At 41.7% G+C, this 7,833-nt stretch overlaps 1 pseudogene; it reads right to left on the bottom strand.

Moving 5' to 3' along the window:
- Nucleotides 1-3,283: 3,283 nt before the first annotated feature.
- Nucleotides 3,284-4,609, bottom strand: LOC147887235 (U4/U6 small nuclear ribonucleoprotein Prp31 homolog pseudogene; annotated as a pseudogene).
- Nucleotides 4,610-7,833: the final 3,224 nt, after the last annotated feature.

Below are 7,833 nucleotides of genomic sequence, written 5' to 3'. Positions count from 1 at the left end.
GGAATTATGCATTGAGGCTAGATCCCTTTGTAAGCTAAGGATTGGCTTGTGTTGCAGGTTGTTGAATTCCTGCTAGGATAAGATTCAATTGGCTGGTTCTAGATAAGTGCAAGGTAGTGACCTTGTTGTATTGTTTGCCTTCTGAATAACTTAAAGAAATACCAAAAGAGGCACCAATGATTTTGGGGCCAATCTATAGTGTTGCCCTCAAGGGCAATCTAGCTCCTAAATATAGTTCAGTATGTGCTTGGCTTTGCTGTATCTATTTCTAAGTGGCTGTAATAAGTATTAAAGTGGCTGTAATTGAATTATATGCAAGTTAGTCATGGTTTATTGCCCTTTAGGAAACTGAATGCCGCTTTCAATCTTTCTATTCCCCAAAAAACTGATTTAGAGTCCAAGTGAGGAGATTCGAGAGTGGGGGAGTGCCTTTGGCTTTCACTAGATACCTCGCGGTCAGATAGTGAGATACCTCGGATGCTAGGTTGGGATTGATATTATAGCAGAGCAATAGATTGCCTCGGTCATCGAGAGTGTTTGGCACAAGCTTCTCTACTGGAGCTTGGCCAAACTCTCCCTAACGGGCCATGCCTTAGTGGCAAACCAGGTCCTTGCCACAGCCTAGTACATTGCCTCCTGCTAGTGATTTCATAGAGGGTGCATTGGATAGCTTTGATGTTTGGTTCGAAATTTCCTTTGGGCAAGATCGGACGGCATGAGGAATACCAGAGCCCGAGTTGCTTGGCAGATGGTGATCATGCCACAACCATTGGGAGGCTTGGGTATCATTGATCCGGAGATGCAGAGCAAAGCCCTCTTGGGAAAGTTGGTTGTGCACAGCCTCACTCCTAGCGTAGAGCCCTAGAAGCTCCTCTTATAGCGAGGGCTTCTCAAGAACACCCTATGCACTGGGGGGAGTGGGATCATTTACATAGATGGATCTTTTCAGAGGCCCCCCTTATAGGGAAGGGTTCCCCCATGATGAGGAGCCTCCATAGGGTCTGGTAGAGATTAGCAAGGGGCCTTATCTGTGCTCAGCCCCATTGCAAAGAGGAGTTCAAGCATCAACCCCTCATTTGGCACCCGGAGATTAGGGATTAAGATGGATGTATGCTTGGGCAACGGACCCACATTGGCTAGGCACAGTGGGACAATGGCCCACTGGCCTGCTCCTTTGGTAGATGGAGCAGATTACCCATGGAAGCACAGGCAAGGCTTGGAGCTCTAACGTACATGCGAGGGGCGGATGAGGAAGATTGACCTAGCCATCCCTAAGTCTTGGTGGGACGGGGACTCTGCAAATGGATGGACATCATATGGTTGGGCCAAATTGATGAGGTCTCTCTAACTTACCGAATACAAGGTCAGAGCATTCAGAGGATAGAGCTCCATGACGCGATCCCTCCTGATATCCCGAATCCCCATTCCCCTCCAAAGGATAGGAGGTAGTAGCCAATATCACGGCGTGGAACATTTGGGTTGCCCGCTATAGTCTGGTGATGGGCGAGCATCCAATTCCACCCTCGGCTACCTTAGTCACCATCTGGCATTATATCATCTACACCTTGTGCTCCACCTTGGAGCATGGGACCCCGGGCTCTAGGGTGACTGTCACGAGGCACGCTCGTTTTTTTAAAGCAAAGGGAGCGTGGGACCCCGGGCTCTAGGGTGACTGTCACAAGGCACGCTCGTTTTTGTAAAGCTTTGCCTACATGCGTTTTTTACATATTCACTCTGCGAGGGATTCACTGGTTGTATAGTCCCCCACCTGGCTATTGGCCCCTATACTAGAGATCCCCAGATAGTGAACTGGGTTTCTTTGGAACAAGCTGGTTTTTTCTTCTTTCAACCTTTTTCCAGTTTTTCCATACTCAACACCCTCAAAGCTACTATTTTGTATGAAGTCGTTTAAGCATTAATAGAAGGTTCCTTTCTTTGCAAAAGACTAGAATACTCTCAAGAACCTAGAAGCTCTAAAGGCCACGAATAGCAACTTTCACATGCACATGTGACGCCCCAATGTGCCCACACAAGTGTTCACTAACTCTTCAATAGCCTCAATCCATGCCTTGCTCTCAATAAGCTCGCCCTAGGTGACATCTAACACCCGTGACTCCTCAAAATGCAGCGCATGGTACACTTTATGAGCATGTAGAAAAAAAATATCTTTGTAATAAAGTCACCTTCAAAAAGCATTGAAAAGAGCTTTACTTAAATGGACTCACCTTCTTGGCAAGGCATCTCCAAACCTCAAAATGTCACAGGTCCTCAAATCGCAAAATACTCAAGAAGACTCCATGCTCTGAGACCTATGCATAGCAACCACACTTTGAGTACTATGTTGAGCAAATGCATACGCACATTAACTACAATACTCATAATAAGAAAATCCAAAGAAAGCATGAGAGATGTCGAGCAAGAGTTAATGTAGAATGAATCTATGATTTACTTATCCATCTGAATTTATATAAAACACGTTTGAGATGGCGAGCAAGAGTTCATGTAGAATGAATCTACGATTAGCTTGTCCATCTGAATTTATATAAAACACGTTTAAGACATTCCTAATATATATGGTGCACTAATATATAAAACACGTTTAAGGCCACTAAGCATCAATCATTGCACACATTAGAATAGGACGTGTGTGTGGGATAAGCAGATGACACACACATCTGCTTATGACACAGTGGTTGCACTATAAAAAAGTGTGTGCATGTCATAAACATTGATCTCTAGCAAGTTGTGCCAAGCATCTCTTACAGCTCAACATGGTATATGTCTATTAATCTTCGAGTCCCTTTCCAATTACTACCATAGCCATTCATTTTCTGTGTTCCGCTTCCTCTTTTCCTGCTCTCTATCAATAGGCGTCTCTCTAAAATACTACACCTCACCCATTCTTTTTTCCATCATCTGTATAAGTGACCTGACATGTTGGGTGTAAAAGTGCCATACGTTAAGCTTTTCAATGGCCATAGGGCTCTCTTGAAATCTGATTGAAAGAATCAGTCCATCCGTAATATACTGACACATGGCTGACGTATAAACCTTCAATTGAATAAAAGCTACATACCTTCATACAGCTAGAACAAAGAAGAAAAGAAGAAGAAATGTGTGTGTGTGTGTGTGTGTGTGTGAGAGAGAGAGAGAGAGAGAGAACGTAAGTTATGTATTACAAAAAGAAACATTACCAGGCTGAAGAACCCCACCATAAATCGTCACATGACAGTCTGCGTCATCGTACAGTCAAATATCTGATGCATAGCTGGCTCTTCTACATTTAAGTACATTTGACTTTGGAGAATGTCCGAGTCTCCAAGAAGTAAGTGCTTTGATTGCCACTATCCAACAAAGCTGCATTGGCCTGAGGATCTGCAAGTTCAATTCCCTGAATATGTGTGAATGCCAAGCTAGGTGTCAAACCAGATGCTGCACCCATGCTTTCATAATGCTTTGCTTTTAGCTTTTGGGTTGCTTTCACAGCAAACCTGCTGTGTCCCATACAGACTCGCAGTTTCCCGCTTCCAGCTTGCCCAAGCATTCCATAGCCTTCACCAAGCCCATCCCCTACTGAGCTTCTCTCTGTGACTCCAAACCAAATTCTATTTGCTAATTTTCGCATGTCTGTCAATGCATATCTCTCTTTCATTTTCCTAAGCCTGCGACCACCACGCTTCTTATTTGAATAAGAATTTGGAATAGGAAGAGGTTTGGGATGCTTTGCTGGAGGTGGCTTCTGCCACCTTTCTATTTTCTTTTGTATCTCATCCCTTAGATCTCGCCCAGTTTTGCCAGAGGGATCTCCCCCTATAGCATCAACCCGTGCGGCTAGTGTGGACTTCACAGCTACCACTCGGCACGCACGTCTTGTGAGAGGTGGAGGGGTGCTTTGTACCACCGCTGTTTGTAAGATAAAGCCAGTGTGAGGTGAAACAGTTGCAGTTGAAAATCCAGCCAATGTTCTCTTATTTGCCCCCAGAATGTGTACATTACAAGCTGGCATTCTAGATAAAGCAGAAAGACCACCGGCAGCACATATCAGCTTTGCAGCAATAGTACTTCCAACAATGGCAGACAAATTTGGTGCGATGTAATCCATCCTACACTCCACAAAGGCCAAAACTTTCTCTTTCGCTTCCTCCAGTGCCAGTGCCCTATCACAAGCCTCGACAGTTTTCTCCAAGTTCTCCTCAGAAAGTGGCTTCCCAGCGCATGTAGAGGCTGCGACAGAAACCACCATGATAATCGCTGATGGGAGAATCCCTTCGAGGTCAACGAGGGTGAGATCCATCTCATTCCCTATTTTTTTCACTACTCTGGAATAGTCAATAGGATGGAGCACAATAGACTCTAACTCAGGAAACTTAAGTCGATACTTATCGCGAATGAAATTATGAATGATAACTATTTCATCGTCAATATCCGCAGAAAGACTCATACAATCCACAATCAGCTGGTATACAGGGTCGTCCTCAAGAACTGTCCTGACCTCAACGCGCTTTGCAAAGGCTTCTTCAACGTTAGTTACGATGTGATGATACCGCTGGGATTGCTGCAGTGTCGCAAGTCCATCGAGCGCTTTATAATGAAGGGCTTCAATAGCCATCTGATTGTGAATAGCTGCTGCGTAATTGGTGGGCTTGTATTGGTGAAGGGAATTGTGGGACAAATCCTGCAGGTCGTCAAGGAAGGAAGGTGGCAGGTGGGCAGCCATGACGTTTGTGATTCTTCTCAGAATTGCCAAGCGATGGAGGTTGAGGTTTGGCTTTATAATAATCTTCCAAAACACGAGTGCTTTTCGAACTTTCAAAACAAGCTCTCGCTTTTCGAAAAGCATATCCAAATCGTACAATTGATACCCAAAGTGCTTTTTTTTGGCCTGCCCCATGGGCTGTATTTTATTGTTTTCGATTTTCGTTATTTTCTCATTGGTCGAGGCTCCTACTTGTCGTCTGCCTTTTCATTGGTGCATGCTTCTACCTGTTCTGTCGCCCTTTTCTGTTGGAGGACTAGCTTCCATTGGCCCACTCCAGGATTTGTGCATGGCTTCACGACCCATGCAAAAGACAAGCATAACAAGTACGTCTTTGACACGCTTGGGGGAGAACCAAATGTGCTTAAAGCAAACTTGTGACAAAATAATAACAGTTCCAAATGACCATAGGAAAACTTGCGGTCTCCACAATTAGCTGCACCTCAAAGCAGGTATGATCGTTGAAATATGTTCAAGAATCCTATACATCAACAATGACATCATGAATGGTGTTGACGGCATATTCAAAGGTTTAAACACCAAGAAAAGCCATTCTTTGTAGGGGTAAAATTTAATGATAAGAAAGTAAGAGCACATACTCGATACGAAAACAAAACATTATATGATCACAACATACCCACATCATGAACACCAATAACACAAGTCATTCAAGAATTTCAAGTTGGTAACAACAAGTTGAACACAGTCACTAGAACACAATTCCCATCCAACCTGCAGCTACTAGAACAGTTCACCGTTTGCAAGGACTTACCATGGAAGCCCTTGCGTTTGACCCCACAGGGATCAAAACGCATGGCCTAGTCTACACCGCGCTATCAAGAGTACGTGCACCAAACAATCTTTACTTCCTATCCACACTAGAATGAAAACAAATAAAGGTAGACCCAATAGTCTTACAAGAGATTTCAAGACTACGCACAAATTGCGGTTGGACATTCGACCAAAATGATTTTTCCACCAACAACATAACAGAAGGCACATTACAAATCCTAAACACAAGATCATTAAATTCCCACAAAGAAGACTTATTAAACTCAAAAATCATCCTTGTCACAACCATCTTATGTTTGCAAGAGGCACATTCAAAAACATTATTGCCTCTGCCCTTACTAAGATTTTGACAATGTCGCAACAACACAAGGGATGGGACTCATTACGTACTACAAAAAAACCTTGTCTTGCTGCAATAAGAGAAACTAAATATACAAGGTTATGAATATTTTCTTGCATTGTTGCGCAGAGTAACAGATAAACCAATTGAAATTTTTAACATATACAAGTCACCAAAGGAAAAACTAGAGACATTAACAAACCTTATACAAACAATGCTATGCATGGTACCACCAATAACAACTATGTACATTGTGGGTGATTTTAACATCAACTATGGATCCACGACAGGTGCAATGACAGACATTCAACAACTAATGTCAAATTACAATATGAAACAACTACTGACAACAACAACAACGGTGCATGGATTGACCATTGATCACATATGAACCAACAACAACCAACCAAAACAAAAACACACCACAAACTTCATATATTGGTTTGACCGTTCACTACTATACACTACACTACCTGTGCTATAATTAAAAACCTAAACACTTATCCAATACCTCTTCCTTTAAAGGCAGGCCTCTTGAAATACCTTCAACTTTCTTTTGTTAAATAAAAGACTTGTTTTAATGGTGGGTGCACAAGCCCAAAAAAGCCATTCCAAAAATTGGCCAACATGAAGAAAGATGAGTGTTAAAACCCATGCTTAGAGTTTAATAGAACACGCGTGCTTTGCCTTGTAAATTGTATTTTAATAAAACATGAAACTACTTGTGAGTGGTCTTTAGCAAACATAAAATAAAAAAGATGGTGTTAATATAGTACGATATAGAATAGGAAAGTGTTTTCAAAATTTTATGCTAGAGCCAAAAAAGGTACATCTGTTTAATCATAGTAGCCTCCTCCTTTTCAAATAATGACCATGTTGGATGCCCCTCAAGATTATTATATCCTAATGGTCCTATTCTGTTATTCTTTTATATGCTCTTTATATGTAGTATTGTTCTAATGTGTGCTTTGTCTACATTTTCGGAAGTGGCCAATATTTCAACTTCAAAGTTGGCATCAAAGGGCCAATGAATTGCAAAATCATTTGATGGAGGATTTATTTTATGTTGAACTTGTAATCCTTCTTGAGAGGTTTGTCGTGCGCCCTATATACTGTCTACTATTCAGTAGGCACATGATGCTATAAATCATGTGCTTCGATTCATCTGCTTGCATTGGCACTTTGTTGTTGGCTCTCCTTTGGTGTCATTGATGTGTCTTTTTTGCAAAAGTAAAATAATAGATGCATACATGAGCAACATGGATAGCGGCTAGCCAATGCATGAAACAAACTAGGCTTTATATTTACTTGCCATGATTTGATTCAAGCGCTATAAATGGATCTATTTTTGCTCCAAATCATTGGTTGTATAGCTGTTCATTAAAAACGTAGGTGATCTTCTTCATTGTGATCAATGGCTTTGTTGGCATTGTGCATATGCCCATGCTGTCGCATGAATTGGTCCTGAATTGCATCACCTTGATGTCATGTTATGTCCTTTAGCAAATCTAAGGACACATTGTATCCATACCACAACAATTCGCTGGCATAAGCAAATATGGCCTTGAACATCTTTTCATCTAGTAATCTTTGCACTTCAAGGTAGTCAAGTGATTGTTTTGACTCATCAAAGACAATGTCGAGGTCGAAAAGAATGTCTTTAAGAAGCCATTTTATAATCACAAGTTGTGTTCAAGTTGTATCTATGGTGTCTTGTTTTTTTTGGTATCTACTAATAATAAGAAGCATAAGGATTAAGCAATGTAATTTTTATTTGGAAAAGTTAAATGAGATGTACCATTTGCATATCTAAACCCTTTTGATTTGAGATTCTCTTGTAGTTGGGCCTTGTAGCTATCCATGAAGTCACAAAGATCCCTATAACTACTGAACCCATTGATGTCAACAGATGGGCACTAGCCTGTATTGTTAGCTAGATGTATTT

The sequence above is a fragment of the Dipteris shenzhenensis genome, chromosome 23, assembly GCF_047967505.1.
Source record: "Dipteris shenzhenensis isolate YYH24624 ecotype China chromosome 23, Dip_SZ_1.0, whole genome shotgun sequence".
In the NCBI taxonomy this organism is placed as follows: Eukaryota; Viridiplantae; Streptophyta; class Polypodiopsida; order Gleicheniales; family Dipteridaceae; genus Dipteris; species Dipteris shenzhenensis.
This window is presented reverse-complemented; position numbering and strand designations above follow the sequence as displayed.